The sequence below is a fragment of the Procambarus clarkii genome, chromosome 28 (assembly GCF_040958095.1).
Source record: "Procambarus clarkii isolate CNS0578487 chromosome 28, FALCON_Pclarkii_2.0, whole genome shotgun sequence".
Classification (NCBI taxonomy): Eukaryota; Metazoa; Arthropoda; class Malacostraca; order Decapoda; family Cambaridae; genus Procambarus; species Procambarus clarkii.
This window is the reverse complement of record NC_091177.1, coordinates 1255666-1275162: the sequence shown is the minus strand read 5'-3', so window position 1 is coordinate 1275162 and position 19497 is coordinate 1255666. Positions and strand designations below refer to the sequence as shown.

General features: G+C 47.6%; 1 long non-coding RNA gene across 1 annotated transcript in view; it reads right to left on the bottom strand.

Annotated features, from left to right (window-relative positions):
* The window catches only part of LOC138369365 (uncharacterized), a 282936-nt gene extending 265265 nt beyond the window's left edge, over positions 1 to 17671 (bottom strand). Inside the window, exon 1 of the long non-coding RNA XR_011229811.1 lies at positions 17463 to 17671. This is a non-coding gene — a long non-coding RNA (uncharacterized lncRNA). The remainder of the gene's footprint in view (positions 1 to 17462) is intronic.
* Positions 17672 to 19497: the final 1826 nt, after the last annotated feature.

The following is a 19497-nucleotide window of genomic DNA, read 5'->3' as shown; positions in this document are numbered from 1 at the left end:
TTGCTTCGATCCAAAAGCATGTTTCGATCTCTGTTTCGATCTAAAAGCATGTTTCTATCTTTTGTTTCGATCCAAAGCATGTTTAGTTTTTGTTACGATCTTCGTTTCGATCCAAAAGCACGTTTCAATCTTTTGTTTCGATCCAAAAGCACGTTTCAATCTTTTGTTTCGATCCAAAAGCATGTTTCGATTTTTTATTTCGATCCAAAAGCATGTTTCGTTATTTTGTTTCAATCCAAAAGTACGTTTCGATCTTTGTTTCGATCCAAAAGCGTGTTTATATCCATTGAGAGCCCAATAGGCTCAGTACACCTGTTGATAGACGGTTGAGAGGCGGGACCAAAGAGCCTGAGCTCAACCCCCGCAAGCACAGTTAGGTGAGTACTTAGAAGATGTCATTCAAGACGTACTCGCCTAACCAACCCCTTCAAAAAAATGCGTTCCTTCACCACCCCTACAAGACGCATGTGTCACCCCCCCCCCCCTTCCCCTTCAAGTCTGACAACACTGTCATACAAAACCCAGACTTTCCCTAGAGACTCCCCCCCTCCCTTCAAGTCTGGCAACACTGTGATATATATGTGCTTCAGCCTACAGTTTAGACCTATTGTCTTATGTATGACCCTCTGTCCTGCGTGACAGTGAATACCAGCATTATCCTCACTTTAATAAGACCTATCAAAATCCTCAGATTAGGCAAAATTGTAATTAATTTTGTCAATAAAGATGTTAATAATAATAACTTCACCATTCCGTGTACTCGACCCTGACCAGTAAACACCCACCAGTAAACACCCACACTCTTCTCACGTAACTCATGTCAATGTGTTACTCACGCACAGCTGAGTGGATAGCGCTTCGGGGGTTTCGTAGTTCAAATGACCCGGGTTCGATTCCTTGTCGGAGGCGGAAACAAACGGTCAGAGTTTTCTACCGCCCTGACGCACCTGTGCACCTAGCAGTAAATAGGTACCTGGGAGTTAGATAGTTGGTACGGGTTGCTTGCTGGGTATGTGCGTACGCCGTGTTACAAATACATGTTGTAGATATAATAGAGGAAAAATTAGATTGGTTAGAAAGGCGGAGTCCAAGAGCTAATAGATCGATTCAGCAGACACACATACTAAATACACACGCACGTGTACGCGCACACGCACGCACGCACACAAGCTCATACACGCACGCACGCAAACGCGCGCGCGCACACTCACAAACCAGTCCACTCCCTCCAACCCAACCAACCTCATCCTTCTCAAAACCCTAACTATATACCTTTAAAGGTTAAAGAAAATCAAAAGGGCCCTTAATTACCATCGTCTGAGGGCCATTTTACATTATTAAAAAAGCACTTATGATTGAGCATTTATGGTCTGACCTGTGATTAACCGAGCACATTACTATCTAATAAATGCGTCAGAGTAAAGAAGGTCTGTATTAGCAACCCGTTCTCGCACTTTCTTACAGTCAATATTGACTTATTAAATACGTGCATATGTGACATACTAGTTTACCTTGAAAAGCTTCATAGAAAACACCGACCTTACCTAACCTTCTTAGTATGTTAAGATAAGCATCTTATTGCTTGGTAATTACAATTATTACTTAACCTATACCTATAATAGGTTAAGTAATAAGTGTAATTACAAAGCAATAAGATGCTTATCTTAACATACTAAGAAGGTTAGGTAAGGTCGGTGTTTTCTATGAAGCTTTTCAAAGTAAACTAGTATGTTATGTATGTCACATATGCACGTATTTAATAAGTCAATATTGACTATACGAAAGTGCGAGAACGGGTTGGTATTAGAGAAGGAACTGGTATGCACAGAGCTCCTAAACTCGACCAATGAGGCGGTAGTGTAATGAAACATAAAAAAAATAATGATTATTCTAATCTGCAAACCGCTAGATGCAACAGTCTAGTAATTCACAGCGCAAATAAACAAAATTCCGAACACTTCCTGAACAAGTGCTTCACTGACCAATTTTGTTCGAACCACAACGCTGTAAATGCTTCACCCACATACTACAAATAATCGCCAACAGAACCTAAACACCTAACCTAACCTAATCTATGTCTATATATGCACAATATGCTAATATATTAGAATATTAATTTACATTTGAGAAAATTCCTGTTGTAAATGAACAGCATGTAAAAATTTATGAATGCGTATGTGAGGTCGACCGCTGGATGGAATAGACTTGAGTCGAGGACGGGTTGCAATAAGAGGACTGACTGGGAAAAAAATATAGATCTTGCAAACGTCCCCATAAGAAACAGTCATAAGTAACAAGCCTCCCACACAAGGAATAGAACAAGTGACTGTCGAAGCTAACAAAGAGTACTTGAAACATGCGCCTCTGTCAAAAAGAGAACTACTCTAGAAAGTGGACGCAGCGATTCTACAAATGAAGGAAAAAATCATCGAAATGCATTAGCAGACACGACTATCGCAACAAAGAAAGTGGAATCAAGACAGGGAGACTGAAGAAAGAGAGCCGACGCTGAAACGATCATACCAGTCTGAGGATATTCAATCAGAACAGAAATCTATAGAAGAGATAAAAAAAAAAAATCCCAAATATGTTTTCACATACGCGAAATCAAAATCCTCCACCAGTATCGGACCTATACTTATAATTGAAAATTCATGCACAGAGGATGAAAAAAATAAATTTGGGAAATCCTAAAATACCAATGTGAGACTATGTTTAGCACCCCAATAAACAACATGAAAGTTGAAGATCAGAACCACTTCTTTATGAATGACAAACAATCCTCCGATAATATAACTGATATTAACACAAGCACACAAGACTTGGAAAGATAAATTGACAATATGTCTATGCACTCAGCCGCGAGTCCTATCTCCTGGAACTCAATATTCACAATGTAATGTAAATTACGTGTAGCTGGAGAACAGTAATATGGAGAAAAAGCCTGGAAACATTAGATTCCAGCAGCACTTAAATCAACAAATATAGTTCCACTACACAATGAAGGTACTAAAGCATTGGCCAAAAATTATAGACCTATCGCACTGACGTCACGCATAATAACAGTTTTTGAAAGATTCCGAATCAATTCTACAGTTTTATGGAGAACAATGAATTTCACAATCCAGGCAACATGGATTTTGTGGGGAAAAGATTATGTCTCACAATTACTCAAAATACAGATGTTGTATTCACGGACATTGCAATGGCATTTGATAAGTGTGACCATGGAGTGACAGCTCCTAAAATGAGACCAATAAGAATAACTCGTAAAGTGTGGGGTTGAATTTAAATTTTGTGTCAAACAGAACACAAAGAATAAGTCTATAAAATCCAATCAGTCGAAACGCAGTGAAAAGCTCTTTACCTCAAAGCACAATCCTTGCACCACTGCTTTTTCTCATTCTTCTATCAGCCACGGACAAAAAAACTATGTCTATAGTATTTTACTATGTCTATAGTATTTTGACAGCTTCGTGTTATCCTTTCTAGATGGTACAAAAATCAGTAAGAAAATTACCTTTCTAGAAGAAACTGGAAAACTGCAAGCGGATAGTCTTTAATTGGGAAACGGACATCATCATGATGTTTAATAGTAACTAGTTCCAGGGGTCAGATTCACCACGAAGTTACGCAAGCACTTACGAACCTGTATATCTTTTCTCAAAACAGGCGGCATTGTTTACAAATATTAAACAGTTAATAAACTCCAAACCACCAGGAGGCGGTTTATAAAAATAACAACAGTTAATTGGGAGGTTTTCATGCATGTAAACTGTTTAATAAATGTAACCAAAGCCGTCAAAGATTGAGGAAAGATGTACACATACGTAAGTGCTTGCGTAACTGCTTCGTGAATCTGGCCCCTGCAGGTACCTAGGTATGATGAAAATGCTGTAGCCTGTATTTCGTTTAAGAGACAATGAAGCTAAACACCATTTAGAAGATTTGGGAACTACCATGCCTGACGTCCTGACATTGTGACCATAACCGAGCAAATATAGCGGCGGCCAGAAAAATGCTGGGATGGATTATGAGACCGTTCAAATTCAGAGACCTCATCGCAATGTTAATACTATTTAAATCCAACCCGACCTCAGACCAAGTCCATTCCATCCAGCGGTCGATCCCAAAGACGCATTCATAAATTTTAACATGTTGTTCGTTCAAAACAGGAATTTTCACATATATAAATAAATAATATATATTATTATTTTGAGCATATTTAGGGTTAAGACATACACAAGACAGATATTTTTCCTTATGAACCGTTTTAACACGGCCGATATAACGCTAATGGAGAATTAAATTAAAAAAAAGTCGTAAATGCGAAGTTGAAACACTCGAGCGTCGATTATACGGACACGAGTTCGATTCCCGTCCAGGTTGAGACGTTTATTTAGGTTTAATAGAGGATAATAATAAGCGAATCTACATGTAGAATGTTTGTCCACGAGAGCCACGCGGCTCCTCCAGCCAACCCCAACCATACGTGTACGTGCTTCTGCAGCCAACCCCAACCATACGTGTACGTGCTTCTGCAGCCAACCCCAACCACACGTGTACGTGCTTCTCCAGTCAACCTCAACCATACGTGTACGTGCTTCTGCAGCCAACCCCAACCATACGTGTACGTGCTTCTGCAGCCAACCCCAACCATACGTGTACGTGCTTCTCCAGTCAACCCCAACCATACGTGTACGTGCTTCTCCAGTCAACCTCAACCATATGTGTACGTGCTTCTCCAGCCAACTCCAATCATACGTGTACGTGCTTCAGCAGCCAACCATACGTGTAGGTGATTCAGCAGCCAACCCCAACCATATGTGTAAGTGATTCAGCAGCCAACCATACGTATACGTGCTTCTGCAGCCAACCCCAACCATACGTGTACGTGCTTCACCAGCCAACCCCAACCACTCGTGTACGTGCTTCAGCAGCCAATCCCAACCACTCGTGTACGTGCTTCAGCAGCCAACCCCAACCACTCGTGTACGTGCTTGAGCAGCCAACCCCAACCACTCGTGTACGTGCTTGAGCAGCTAACCCCAACCACTCGTGTACGTGCTTCAGCAGCCAATCCCAACCACTCGTGTACATGCTTCTGCAGCCAACCCCAACCATACGTGTACGTGCTTCTGTAGCCAACCCCAACCATACGTGTATGTGCTTCAGCAGCCAACCCCAACCATCTGTGTATGTGCTTCAGCAGGTATTATCAACCAAACATGTACGTGCTTCTGCAGCCAACCCCAACCATACGTGTACGTGCTTCTGCAGCCAACCCCAACCATACGTGTATGTGCTTCAGCAGCCAACCCCAACCATGTGTGTATGTGCTTCAGCAGGTATTATCAACCATACATGTACGTGCTTCTGCAACCAACCCCAACCACTCGTGTATGTGCTTCTGCAGCCAACCCCAACTATACGTGTACGTGCTTCTGCAGCCAACCCCAACCATACGTGTCCGTGCTTCAGCAGCCAACCCCAACCACTCGTGCACGTGCTTCTGCAGTCAACCCCAACTACTTGCATACGTGCTTCTGCTGCCAACCCCAACCACTCGTGTACGAGCTTCAGCAGCAAACCCCAACCACTCGTGTACGTGCTTCTGCAGCCAACCCCAACTATACGTGTACGTGCTTCTGCAGCCAACCCCAACCATACGTGTCCGTGCTTCAGCAGCCAACCCCAACCACTCGTGCACGTGCTTCTGCAGTCAACCCCAACTACTTGCATACGTGCTTCTGCTGCCAACCCCAACCACTCGTGTACGAGCTTCAGCAGCAAACCCCAACCACTCGTGTACGTGCTTCAGCAGTCAACCCCAACCTCTCGTGTACGTGCTTCAGCAGCCAACCCCAACCATACGTGTACGTGCTTCAGCAGCCAACCCCAACCACTCGTGTACGTGCTTCAGCAGCAAACCCCAACCACTCGTGTACGTGCTTCTGCAGCCAACCCCAACCACTCGTGTACGTGCTTCTGCAGCCAACCCCAACCACTCGTGTACGTGTTTCAGCAGCCAACCCCAACTACTTGCATACGTGCTTCAGCAGCCAACCCCAACCAAACGTGTACGTGCTTCAGCAGCCAACCCCAGTCACTCGTGTACGTGCTTCAGCAGCCGACCCCAACCACTCGTGTATGTGCTTCTGCAGCCAACCCTAACTATACGTGTACGTCCTTCTGCAGCCAATCCCAGTCACTCGTGTCCGTGCTTCAGCAGCCGACCCCAACCACTCGTGCACGTGCTTCTGCAGTCAACCCCAACTACTTGCATACGTGCTTCTGCTGCCAACCCCAACCACTCGTGTACGTGCTTCTCCAGCCAACCCCAAACGTACGTGTACGTGCTTCAGCAGTCAACCCCAACCTCTCGTGTACGTGCTTCAGCAGCCAACCCCAACCATACGTGTACGTGCTTCTCCAGCCAACCCCAAACATACGTGTACGTGCTTCAGCAGCCAACCCCAACCACTCGTGTACGTGCTTCAGCAGCCAACCCCAACCATACGTGTACGTGCTTCTCCAGCCAACCCCAAACATACGTGTACGTGCTTCAGCAGTCAACCCCAACCTCTCGTGTACGTGCTTCAGCAGCCAACCCCAACCACTCGTGTACGTGCTTCAGCAGACCAACCACAACCACTCGTGTACGTGCTTCTCCAGCCAACCCCAAACATACGTGTACGTGCTTCAGCAGTCAACCCCAACCTCTCGTGTACGTGCTTCAGCAGCCAACCAACCACTCGTGTACGTGCGTCAGCAGCCAACCCCAACCACTCGTGTACGTGCTTCAGCCAACCCCAACCACTCGTGTACGTGCTTCAGAAGCCAACCACAACCACTCGTGTACGTGCTTCAGCCAACCCCAACCACTCGTGTACGTGCTTCAGCAGCCAACCCCAACCACTCGTGTACGTGCTTCTGCAGCCAACCCCAACCACTCGTGTACGTGCTTCAGCAGCCAACCCCAACCACTCGTGTACGTGCTTCTGCAGCCAACCCCAACCACTCGTGTACGTGCTTCTGCAGCCAACCCCAACCACTCGTACGTGCTTCTGAAGCCAACCCCAACCACTCGTGTACGTGCTTTTGAAGCCAACCCCAACCACTCGTGTACGTGCTTCTGCAGCCAACCCCAACCATACGTGCACGTGCTTCTCCAGTCAACCGCAACTTTACGTGTACGTGCTTCAGCAGCCAACTCCAACCGTACGTGTATGTGATTCTCCAGCCAACCCCAACCATACGTGTACGTGCTTCTGCAACCAACCCCAACCATACGTGTACGTGCTTCAGCAGCCAACCCCAACCATACGTGTACGTGCTTCTGCAGCCAACCCCAACCATACGTGTACGTGCTTCTGCAGCCAACCCCAACCATACGTGTACGTGCTTCTGCAGCCAACCCCAACCATACGTGTATGTTCTTCAGCAGCCAACCCCAACCATACGTGTACGTGCTTCAGCAGCCAACCCCAACCATACGTGTATGTGCTTCAGCAGCCAACCCCAACCATACGTGTATGTGCTTCAGCAGCCAACCCCAACCATACGTGTACGTGCTTATGCAACTAACCCCAACCACTCGTGTACGTGCTTCTGCAGCCAATCCCAGTCACTCGTGTACGTGCTTCTGCAGCCAAACCCAACCATACGTGTCCGTGCTTCAGCAGCCAACCCCAACCATACGTGTACGTGCTTCAGCAGCTAACTCCAACCACTTGTGTACGTGCTTCTGCAGCCAACCCCAACCATACGTGCACGTGCTTCTCCAGCCAAGCGCAACCTTACGTGTACGTGCTTCTGCAGCCAACCCCAACCATACGTGTACGTGCTTCTGCAGCTAACCCCAACCACTTGTGTACGTGCTTCAGCAGCCAACCCCAACCACTCGTGTACGTGCTTCAGCAGCCAACCCCAACCATTCTTGAACGTGTTTCAGCAGCCAACCCCAACCACTCGTGTACGTGCTTCAGCAGCCAACCCCAACCATTCTTGTACGTGTTTCAGCAGCCAACCCCAACCATTCTTGTACGTGCTTCAGCAGCCAACCCCAACCATACGGGCACGTGCTTCTCCAGCCAACCCCAACCAGTTGCATACGTGCTTCTGCAGTCAACCCCAACCACTCGTGTACGTGCTTCAGCAGCCAACCCCAACCACTCGTGTACGTGCTTCAGCCAACCCCAACCACTCGTGTACGTGCTTCAGCCAACCCCAACCACTCGTGTACGTGCTTCAGAAGCCAACCACAACCACTCGTGTACGTGCTTCAGCCAACCCCAACCACTCGTGTACGTGCTTCAGCAGCCAACCCCAACCACTCGTGTACGTGCTTCTGCAGCCAACCCCAACCACTCGTGTACGTGCTTCAGCAGCCAACCCCAACCACTCGTGTACGTGCTTCTGCAGCCAACCCCAACCACTCGTGTACGTGCTTCAACAGCAAACCCCAACCACTTGTGTACGTGCTTCTGAAGCCAACCCCAACCACTCGTGTACGTGCTTTTGAAGCCAACCCCAACCACTCGTGTACGTGCTTCTGCAGCCAACCCCAACCATACGTGCACGTGCTTCTCCAGTCAACCGCAACTTTACGTGTACGTGCTTCAGCAGCCAACTCCAACCGTACGTGTATGTGATTCTCCAGCCAACCCCAACCATACGTGTACGTGCTTCTGCAGCCAACCCCAACCATACGTGTACGTGCTTCAGCAGCCAACCCCAACCATACGTGTACGTGCTTCTGCAGCCAACCCCAACCATACGTGTACGTGCTTCTGCAGCCAACCCCAACCATACGTGTACGTGCTTCTGCAGCCAACCCCAACCATACGTGTATGTTCTTCAGCAGCCAACCCCAACCATACGTGTACGTGCTTCAGCAGCCAACCCCAACCATACGTGTATGTGCTTCAGCAGCCAACCCCAACCATACGTGTATGTGCTTCAGCAGCCAACCCCAACCATACGTGTACGTGCTTATGCAACTAACCCCAACCACTCGTGTACGTGCTTCTGCAGCCAATCCCAGTCACTCGTGTACGTGCTTCTGCAGCCAAACCCAACCATACGTGTCCGTGCTTCAGCAGCCAACCCCAACCATACGTGTACGTGCTTCAGCAGCTAACTCCAACCACTTGTGTACGTGCTTCTGCAGCCAACCCCAACCATACGTGCACGTGCTTCTCCAGCCAACCGCAACCTTACGTGTACGTGCTTCTGCAGCCAACCCCAACCATACGTGTACGTGCTTCTGCAGCTAACCCCAACCACTTGTGTACGTGCTTCAGCAGCCAACCCCAACCACTCGTGTACGTGCTTCAGCAGCCAACCCCAACCACTCGTGTACGTGCTTCAGCAGCCAACCCCAACCATTCTTGTACGTGTTTCAGCAGCCAACCCCAACCATTCTTGTACGTGCTTCAGCAGCCAACCCCAACCATACGGGCACGTGCTTCTCCAGCCAACCCCAACCAGTTGCATACGTGCTTCTGCAGTCAACCCCAACCACTCGTGTACGTGCTTCAGCAGCAAACCCCAACCACTCGTGTACGTGCTTCAGCAGCCAACCCCAACCACTCGTGTACGTGCTTCAGCAGCCAACCCCAACCATTCGTGTACGTGCTTCTGCAGCCAACCCCAACCATTCGTGTACGTGCTTCAGCAGCCAACCCCAACCATTCGTGTACGTACTTCAGCAGCCAATCCGAACCATACGTGTACGTGCTTCTGCAGCCAACCCCAACCATACGGTTCCGTTCTTCAGCAGCCAACCCCAACCATACATGTACGTGCTTCTGCAGCCAACCCCAACCACTCGTGTAGGTGTTTCAGCAGCCAACCCCAACCACTCGTGTAGGTGTTTCAGCAGCCAACCCCAACCATACGTGTACGTGCTTCAGCAGCCAACCCCAACCATACGTGTTCGTGCTTCAGCAGCCAACCCCAATCATACGTGTACGTGCTTCAGCAGCTAACCCCAACCATACGTGTACGTGCTTCAGCAGCCAACCCCAACCATACGTGTACGTGCTTCAGCAGCCAACCCCAACCACTCGTGTAGGTGTTTCAGCAGCCAACCCCAACCACTCGTGTACGTGCTTCTGCAGCCAACCCCAACCATACGTGTACGTGCTTCTGCAGCCAACCCCAACCACTCGTGTACGTGCTTCAGTAGCCAACGCCAACCATACGTGTAGGTGTTTCAGCAGCCAACCCCAACCATACGTGTACGTGCTTCAGCAGCCAACCCCAACCACTCGTGTTCGAGCTTCAGCTGCCAACCCCAATCATACGTGTACGTGCTTCAGCAACCAACCCCAACCACTCGTGTACGTGCTTCTGCAACCAACCCCCCAACCACCTTTTGAGTTATTTATTAATCTGAGATTTTCAAAATGAACACGAATGGCATTTTCGATTATTGGCATAAGTTATTTTAACGTAATTGACGTTAAAATAACAGGATGATAGTTAGATACTAGTGATCTATGTCCATTAAAAAAAAATAACCATCTATCCAAGATAACGAAATCATTCTAGTGATTTATTGAATACTAATCAAGATAGGTGCGGTGGCCGCCGCTGTCCTGGACGAAGGCACGGCACCCCTCGCCTAGTTGTCACACATGACGTATAATTTGTCCATCTTGTCCGAACATATTTAACTGGTTTTGTCCAGTCGGCAGATGACAGCAATTGGCCTGGTCATCCATTAATTAGCGACTGGTCTTCCAGGCACATTCTGAGATATATATATATATATATATATATATATATATATATATATATATATATATATATATATATATATATATATATATATATATATATATAATATATATATATATATATATATATATATATATATATATATATATATATTATATATATATATATATATATATATATATATATATATAATATATATATATATATATATATATATATATATATATATATATATATATATATATATATATAATATATATATATATATATATGAACACAATCTGTCTTTTCCTCCTAATATGTTGCATTTTTTAACGCAATCGACCAACCCATTAAAAGTGTGAAGTATTGATCAAGATCAATACGACAATACCCAACATTAATATTGGCGTTTCTTGAGCACTGATCTCGGTATGTTTGTCGGGTTGCTTGGGTCCGCACGTCTCTGCTCAGGCAAGTCACCCTCATTTTTGTTACGGAGGGATAAACTGAGAGAACTGGGTGGACTGGGATCCCTCTCCTGGGCCCCACGTGTGTATGTTGGTACATATTATATTTATTTAGCCCTAGTGGTGTGTGGGCGGAGGACTAGACCACTGTGGGCGGGGGACTAGACCACTGTGGGCGGGGGACTAGACCACTGTGGGCGGGGGACTAGACCACTGTGGGCGGGGGACTAGACCACTGTGGGCGGGGGACTAGACCACTGTGGGCGGGGGACTAGACCACTGTGGGCGGGGGACTAGACCACTGTGGGCGGGGGACTAGACCACTGTGGGCGGGGGACTAGACCACTGTGGGCGGGGGACTAGACCACTGTGGGCGGGGGACTAGACCACTGTGGGCGGGGGACTACGACCACTGTGGGCGGAGGACTACCACCACTGTGGGCGGAGGACTACCACCACTGTGGGCGGAGGACTACCACCACTGTGGGCGGAGGACTACCACCACTGTGGGCGGGGGATTAGACCAGTGGTGCCGTCGTCAGGCCCTGGCGGAGGGACTGGCTGCCAGTGTTGTCGTAGGTAGAGCGTCCTCAATTTTTCACTGTCGACAGGAGTGACAGATTATTGGGGCAGCGGCACAAACACGCTCCCCCCTCCCCCCTCCCCCTCCCCCTCACACACACCTTCAATCTTCATTCCCCGGGCCCTCCTCCTCCTCCTCCCTACACGGCGCTGCCTTTTCTTCCTCTTCGCTTAAGAAAAAAACTAATATTCTTCGAATCTAAAAAAGTCATAAAAATGTGCCCATCACATTTGTCCAAGAAAAAGAAATATATTATAGACTTTCATGCGGGTTTTTTTATTTTTGTTATTTTAAATTTGTTGTATTTATTTAAAAAAAAAATACTTTTTTTTTTGTCAGAAAAAGACTCACAATAAAGTACATTGCTGTTGAGGTAGTTAGGATAGAGGCGGTACTGTAAGATTCGACCTGTTGATGACAAATGAGGTCGGGAGGGAGTTATTGGATAGATCGTCTACAGGTCTATCCAATAGATCCCGCCTTGTAATCCCCCGAGGCAATCAGGCAAAAGCAGCTCTCATATTTCCCTCCCTCTTGCCGTAGATTTTGTCACCCCCCATCCCCCCCCCCCCCAAAAAAAAAAAATCGTAGTGCCGGCAATGTTTGATCTTGAGCTGGGGGAGGGGGGGGAGGTGAGGGAAGGGGGATAGGAGGGGGGTGGAAGGGGGGGAGGGGAGACGTAAGCTACTTGTGCCCGGGAATCTTGGTGGAAAATTGGAGTCAAAATATTGCGAGGCTTGGCGTGAGTTGCACATTACCTTACACACCAGTATTCCTATATTTTCCGCAATTGCAACTCTCAGTTTCCCCCTGGCCGCCACCGCCACCCACGCCTCCGCCGCCGCCACCGCCACCCACGCCGCCGCCGCCGATTTGTAAATTCCTTAATTATCTCCTCATATTATATTAGTTTCTACGACAAATCGCAACTCACAAACAAGGCATGAAGACGTTAATGTAACATCCTCAGGCCTTGACGGGGGGGGAGTATGTGAAGGTTGCCGGGGGTGGTCGGCCATGGCCAGTGGTCGGGGGTCCCACGGGACGACAATTATCGTACCTCGCTCTGTCGCCTGTGCGTTTCAGCGCTGCCAAAGCCAAGGGAATATAATCAGTCTCCAACCTTCCCTCTTCGACAACTGCGCACTTATTTTTCCACTTCAGTATACATACCGCTTTCCCATAAGCACCGGAGGATAGTCTCCGACTGACAAGGCGCGCAGGACGGCCCTCTTACGGGCCGGCTTACCAGCCGCAGTTGCCTTACGAAGTCCGCAACTTTGGCAGCGGAGGTTCCCAATCTGACCGGTGACAGGTGTCCCCGTCCCCGTCCCCATCCCCCCTCGGCTATACCGACCTCGGCAGCGATATTGAAAAATGGATCAGAGGCTATTACACGTCGAGGAAGCTTTCAAGTAACCGCAGGAGCGAGCGGTCGGTTGTAGGAGCGAGTAAGAGGGCCGTCGATGCCCCACCTCAGGAGGGGTCCGGGTGCCACGTTGAGAGGTGGCTAGTTGTAAGGGGGGGAAAAAAGAGCAGCCAGCGGTCAGAGACGGATTAAGGGGACGAGGCTCCCCCCCCCCCCCTCGAGGCTCCCTCCCCCCCTCGAACCTGTTACCAGATGTCGGAAATACGCAAATAAAGGACAAAATAGTAGCGTGTGTATCCCTGGAGAGGGAGATTGTCCTCTTTACCAGGTTTACCAAATGCGCTCCTTGTCCTCTTTTTTTTGTTTACAATTTGCTGAAATGGAGGAGAAAAAAGGCGACTGTAATCATTTCTGACTAAAGTGAAGCAGGAAGTCTAGTGACATGTCCCGTCCCTTCCCCCCTCATCTCTCTCTTTCCACGCTCCCTACCTTTTTACCCCTGCCCTCTGTTCCCCCTCGAGCCGCCCTACTCTCCCCTCTCCCTGGGTGTCGCCGAGTGAGGGGATGGAGGGAGGGGAGGAGGATCTCCGGTGTTGCCTGGAACTCCATCAAAACATAAAACCCAGGGGCGACGTCTCTTGGTTCTGTTTCTCCTCCTCCTCCTCGTCCTGTCCCTCTGCACCGTCCCCTTACCCTTTGTTACCTCTTACCCCCCTTTTCCTCCCCCCCCCCTAAAGACATCAACCACATTGAAATGAGAATAACACGAAGGTTCTTCTGCTCAGGTCCTTCACTGTTCAAATCCCTGGTGTTCCTTCGTGTCCCCCTCTCACCCCCCCCCTTTTCTTACCCCCTATACCCACATACACCCCTACCCCTCCTCGCCCCCTACAATTCCAACCCATACCATACACCTCCACACCCCCCCTCCCTCCATTACCCCACTTCACTTCCTACCAATAGAAAATACATACCCTTCCCCCCCCCCTACCTCAATCACCTGCCTTCAGTTCAGACTCAAAGACATCAACTTCAGCTAAGCATCCCCCCATACCTCCCCCTTCCCCGCAAACCCCCTCCCCAATTTCAACCCCCCCCCCTCCTTCCCCCCGCCTTCCCCAATTCCACCGTCTCCCAAAGATACGCGAATCGTTCATTATTGTTCCTAGTCTTCTATGCTTCTGAATTTACTCCAAAACCTTCTGTTCATCCTCGTCATTATCGAGATTACTTTATAATTATCATCGTTCAGTGTCAAATAACCTGATTAGGATAAACATTACGTTTGCAATTTTCAGGCAGATGTATTCACCTAGTTGTGTTTGCGGGGGTTGAGCTTTGCTCTTTCGGCCCGCCTCTCAACTGTCAATAAACTGTTTACTAACTACTTTTTTTCCCCCACACCACACACACCCCAGAAAGCAGCCCGTGACAGCTGACTAACTCCCAGGTACCTATTTACTGCTAGGTAACAGGGGCATTCAGGGTGAAAGAAACTTTGCCCATTTGTTTCTGCCTGGAATCGAACCCGCGTCACAGAATTACGAGCCCTGCGCGCTATCCACCAGGCTACCAGGCCCCTGTGTCTGGGGCAATGTTGCTGATGGTGGTGGCTAGTGCACTTGCTACGGCATCACTGCAAATACAATAGCTGTAATTGTAATACAATACAATCACTGCAATAGCTGATAAAAAAGAAACTAGTTACAAAATAAAGAACACTGCATTAATGGCACTGCCAGACACGTCCGGTTTTAATCACAAATTTCACCAAAGATTTTAATTAATATCACTGAACAGAGCTTTGTTCATTACTACATGTTCAGATGTTCATTACCACACACAAAACACGTCAATATTCGACCTACACAGCGAGCCCCCGTGAGCCAGTCGCTCCATCAGTCAGGTTAAGGTCCATTGAGTCTACCCGCTATCAGGATGGGTGGACGCGAGAACACAGCCTCGCTCTAGGATAGAGGGACCCCCACCCTAGGTCTGGAAGGACCCCCCACCCCAGGACTGGAGAGACCCCCCACCCCAGGACTGGAGAGACCCCCCACCCCAGGACTGGAAGGACCCCCACCCCAGGACTGGAAGGACCCCCACCCCAGGACTGGAAGGACCCCCACCCCAGGACTGGAAGGACCCCCACCCCAGGACTGGAAGGACCCCCACCCCAGGACTGGAAGGACCCCCACCCCAGGACTGGAAGGACCCCCACCCCAGGACTGGAAGGACCCCCACCCCAGGACTGGAAGGACCCCCACCCCAGGACTGGAAGGACCCCCACCCCAGGACTGGAAGGACCCCCACCCCAGGACTGGAAGGACCCCCACCCCAGGACTGGAAGGACCCCCACCCCAGGACTGGAAGGACCTCCTCTCTGGTGATATTAAGATCTGTCAATACATGCTGACAGAAATTAGTGAGAGCCTCTTTTTATTTCTACTATTCTTTCCCTCCCTCTCTCTCTCTCTCTCTCATTCTCTTCCCACTCACACACTCACTCACTCACTCATTCACTCACTCATTCACTCACTAACCTGCCCGAAATATAGTAAACTTTGCATAAAGTGATTCGTTCAGAAACATTTGCATACATGTAATTGTTTTTACTCTGGTCTATGTCCCTTTGCCAGGAAACAACCCGCACACGGAACACACTAGTGTTCTCCCGAGTTAGTCGTGTGGTGAACACGGGGGGCTGGTAGTACACTCTCGCCAGGGTGGTCGACTCCTATGACAGGTAACTTATCCTTCGACCGTCGTGACCAATGGAGATCCTTCGGCAATACAGGTAGCAAATACTAGGATAATACGTGTATACAGGCACCATACAGGGGCCTTACTGACACCATACAGGCACCATAACACATCCCAACAGGATAAGGCAAGGTAATCACGAGGAGAAAGCGCTAAATCTGTATGACTATACAGCCCCTGGAAGGAATAAGAGGAGCTTAAATACTCGGAGCATCGGGGATCGAACTCGAACCCTGCGAGAAGCGAGGGCGTCCGTCTCCCGACCATTACAAGGCTGATAAATGCACTGTTAAAAACACGACACTTTTCCTCGCATGTCCGGGAAGCCGAAGTCACTCGGAACATTTGTTCGAATTGTCACGTCTCTCGTGTCCTCAGATTAATTAACAGGTGAACCATTTCGGGATCTACGTTGACCAGAAGATAAATTAAATGGTCAGTATAACAAAAACTGTACGTCTAGCCTAGGGGGGGGGGGCGACGTCTAGCCCGGCGCCCACAAACTATCCGTGTGGAGGCTTACAACTAACTAAAGCTTTAAGAGCTTGGAACTCGAGAAGAATAACACGCTTGAGAGCAGGTATACAAGAGCAAGGTGTAATTACTAAGTGTCCTTAGTCGGTAGAGCGACGGTCTCGCTTCTTGCAGGGTCGGCGTTCGATCCCCCGATGATCCAATTGGTTGGGCCACTATTCCTTCCCTCCGTCCCATCCCAGCGCCTTGTCCTAATAGCTCTTTCCAAGTGTTATATAGTCGTACTGTCCTTGCGCTTTCTCCTCATGTTTACTCTACAATTTAATTGCATTTATTTACATATTAATAAATTTTAGCAAAAATACCTTTATACTGTCCCACTGCCAACAATTTTTAGTTTCAACAATGCACTGATCAACGCTTTATACATTATATATAGATATAGATACAGAGATATAGATATAGATAGAGATATAGATATATAGTTATGCCACACCATCTACCACACAAAAACAAAAACATTGACGAATCAAAACAAAAGGCAAAAGGGTTTCAATCTATTTACATCAACTCCTCATAAAAAAACTGGCAAACTGCTCAATTTTCACCCCCCCCCCCACTCCCTCAGCTGTTTAGGAACGAAAATCACATCAAACAAAACGCTTCTTTATGTCTAACCTGGACGCAGGATTGTAATAAAATTGTTATTTATATTCCAGATAACAAGTTTTGTTATTACAACATTATGGTTTAATAATGACGGACGCAGCCTACAGGAGCAGGCTTCCGGAGTGGTTGTTGAGGCCTACCACTTAGGCCTCCACTCGTAGGCCTCCAGGTAACAAGTGCCACAGTACTATGTAACTTTACAAAAAAAATAGATTGTCAAACGTAAAGCTTCGTCTCGTCCAATCGCGACAGCTACAATAATAATAATAATAATAATAAATTAAAAAATAAATACGGAAAAAAATACGAAATGTGGTAAGTGATTTTTTGGTAACCGCTCCTAACCTCCCCTCCCTCCCTCCCTTCCTACCCCCCATCAGAGAATGAAGATCTTCACATAAATACTCACCACTGGACGGTCTTCAACACTGTAGAATCACACGTGGTGACGCTAAATGCAGCCTCAAACAGCATCACATAATCCACAATAAGCACTAGACGAAACACAGCACCGAGATTATATATTAACTCAAAACCCGATCCAATAAGAAGTGATTTCCGTCAGCTCTCCACCGACACCTGTACGCTTGAGCACTCAGCCAGCAGACCACTGATGGCTCACCCCGTCTTTATAAACAACGGCCAAATGCTCGTTAATTCGGAGGCCAAACCCCTTGTTAATGAATGAAAAACGGTTTACACACGACTCACAACTGATGACGTATGAACGCTTCACGAGCAGTGAGTGCTTCGCTGACGTCCTCTGCTCGAATCGCAAGTCTGTAAAATGCGTAAAATGCTTCACCCCACGTGCTTCTAACACAACTAATTCCCCAACAGAACCTAAACACCTAACCTACGCCTAATTATACTTGAAATTTTACGGTATAATAATTGATACATGACAACAAACTTATTTTCATTACACAGTATATGTTAAAATTGACGAATGCGTGTTTGGGGCGGGGAGGGGAGGACGGCCGCTCCTCTAACGAGCCTGGCCTGAGGACAAGTTGCAGTTCCGAGCAAAAAATAAATAAATAAAAAAAAATCTTACAAAACGTTCACTACACAATGTAGTTATTATCTCAGTTCAGTTCAGTTTATTAAGATAATAAAACACATCCCCCCCCCATCCCCGTAAAATAAAGATAGAATAGCATAGGCTGTTTCTACCCAATTGTTATCTTAGTGTGTGTGTGTGTACTCACCTAGTTGTACTCACCTAGTTGTGTTTGCGGGGGTTGAGCTCTGGCTCTTTGGTCCCGCCTCTCAACCGTCAATCAACAGGTGTACAGATTCCTGAGCCTATCGGGCTCTCTCATATCTACACTTGAAACTGTGTATGGAGTCAGCCTCCACCACATCACCCCCTAATGCATTCCATTTGTCAACCACTCTGACACTAAAAAGTTCTTTCTAATATCTCTGTGGCTCATTTGGGCACTCAGTTTCCACCTGTGTCCCCTTGTGCGTGTTCCCCTTGTGTTAAATAGACTGTCTTTATCTACCCTATCAATTCCCTTCAGAATCTTGAATGTGGTGATCATGTCCCCCCTAACTCTTCTGTCTTCCAGCGAAGTGAGGTTTAATTCCCGTAGTCTCTCCTCGTAGCTCATACCTCTCAGCTCGGGTACTAGTCTGGTGGTAAACCTTTGAACCTTTTCCAGTTTAGTCTTATCCTTGACTAGATATGGACTCCATGCTGGGGCTGCATACTCCAGGATTGGCCTGACATATGTGGTATACAAAGTTCTGAATGATTCTTTACACAAGTTTCTGAATGATTCTTTACACAAGTTTCTGAATGCCGTTCGTATGTTGGCCAGCCTGGCATATGCCGCTGATGTTATCCGCTTGATATGTGCTGCAGGAGACAGGTCTGGCGTGATATCAACCCCCAAGTCTTTTTCCTTCTCTGACTCCTGAAGAATTTCCTCTCCCAGATGATACCTTGTATCTGGCCTCCTGCTCCCTACACCTATCTTCATTACATTACATTTGGTTGGGTTAAACTCTAACAACCATTTGTTCGACCATTCCTTCAGCTTGTCTATGTCTTCTTGAAGCCTCAAACAGTTCTCTTCTGTTTTAATCCTTCTCATAATTTTAGCATCGTCCGCAAACATTGAGTGAAATGAATCGATACCCTCCGGGAGATCATTTACATATATCAGAAACAAGATAGGTGTGTGTGTGTGTGTGTGTGTGTGTGTGTGTGTGTGTGTGTGTGTGTGTGTGTGTGTGTGTGTGTGTGTGTGTGTGTGTGTGTGTGTGTGAGTGGGTTTGGCCAGGTGTTGCCCCTTAGTGTGTGGTCACATTTGCTGCCTCACCTGCCCCCGATTCAGTGGAGTTACATCCATCCATTGTTCATCATTATTTACGTCTCCATTCATTGTTCATCATTATTTACGTCTCCATACATTGTTCATCATTATTATTTA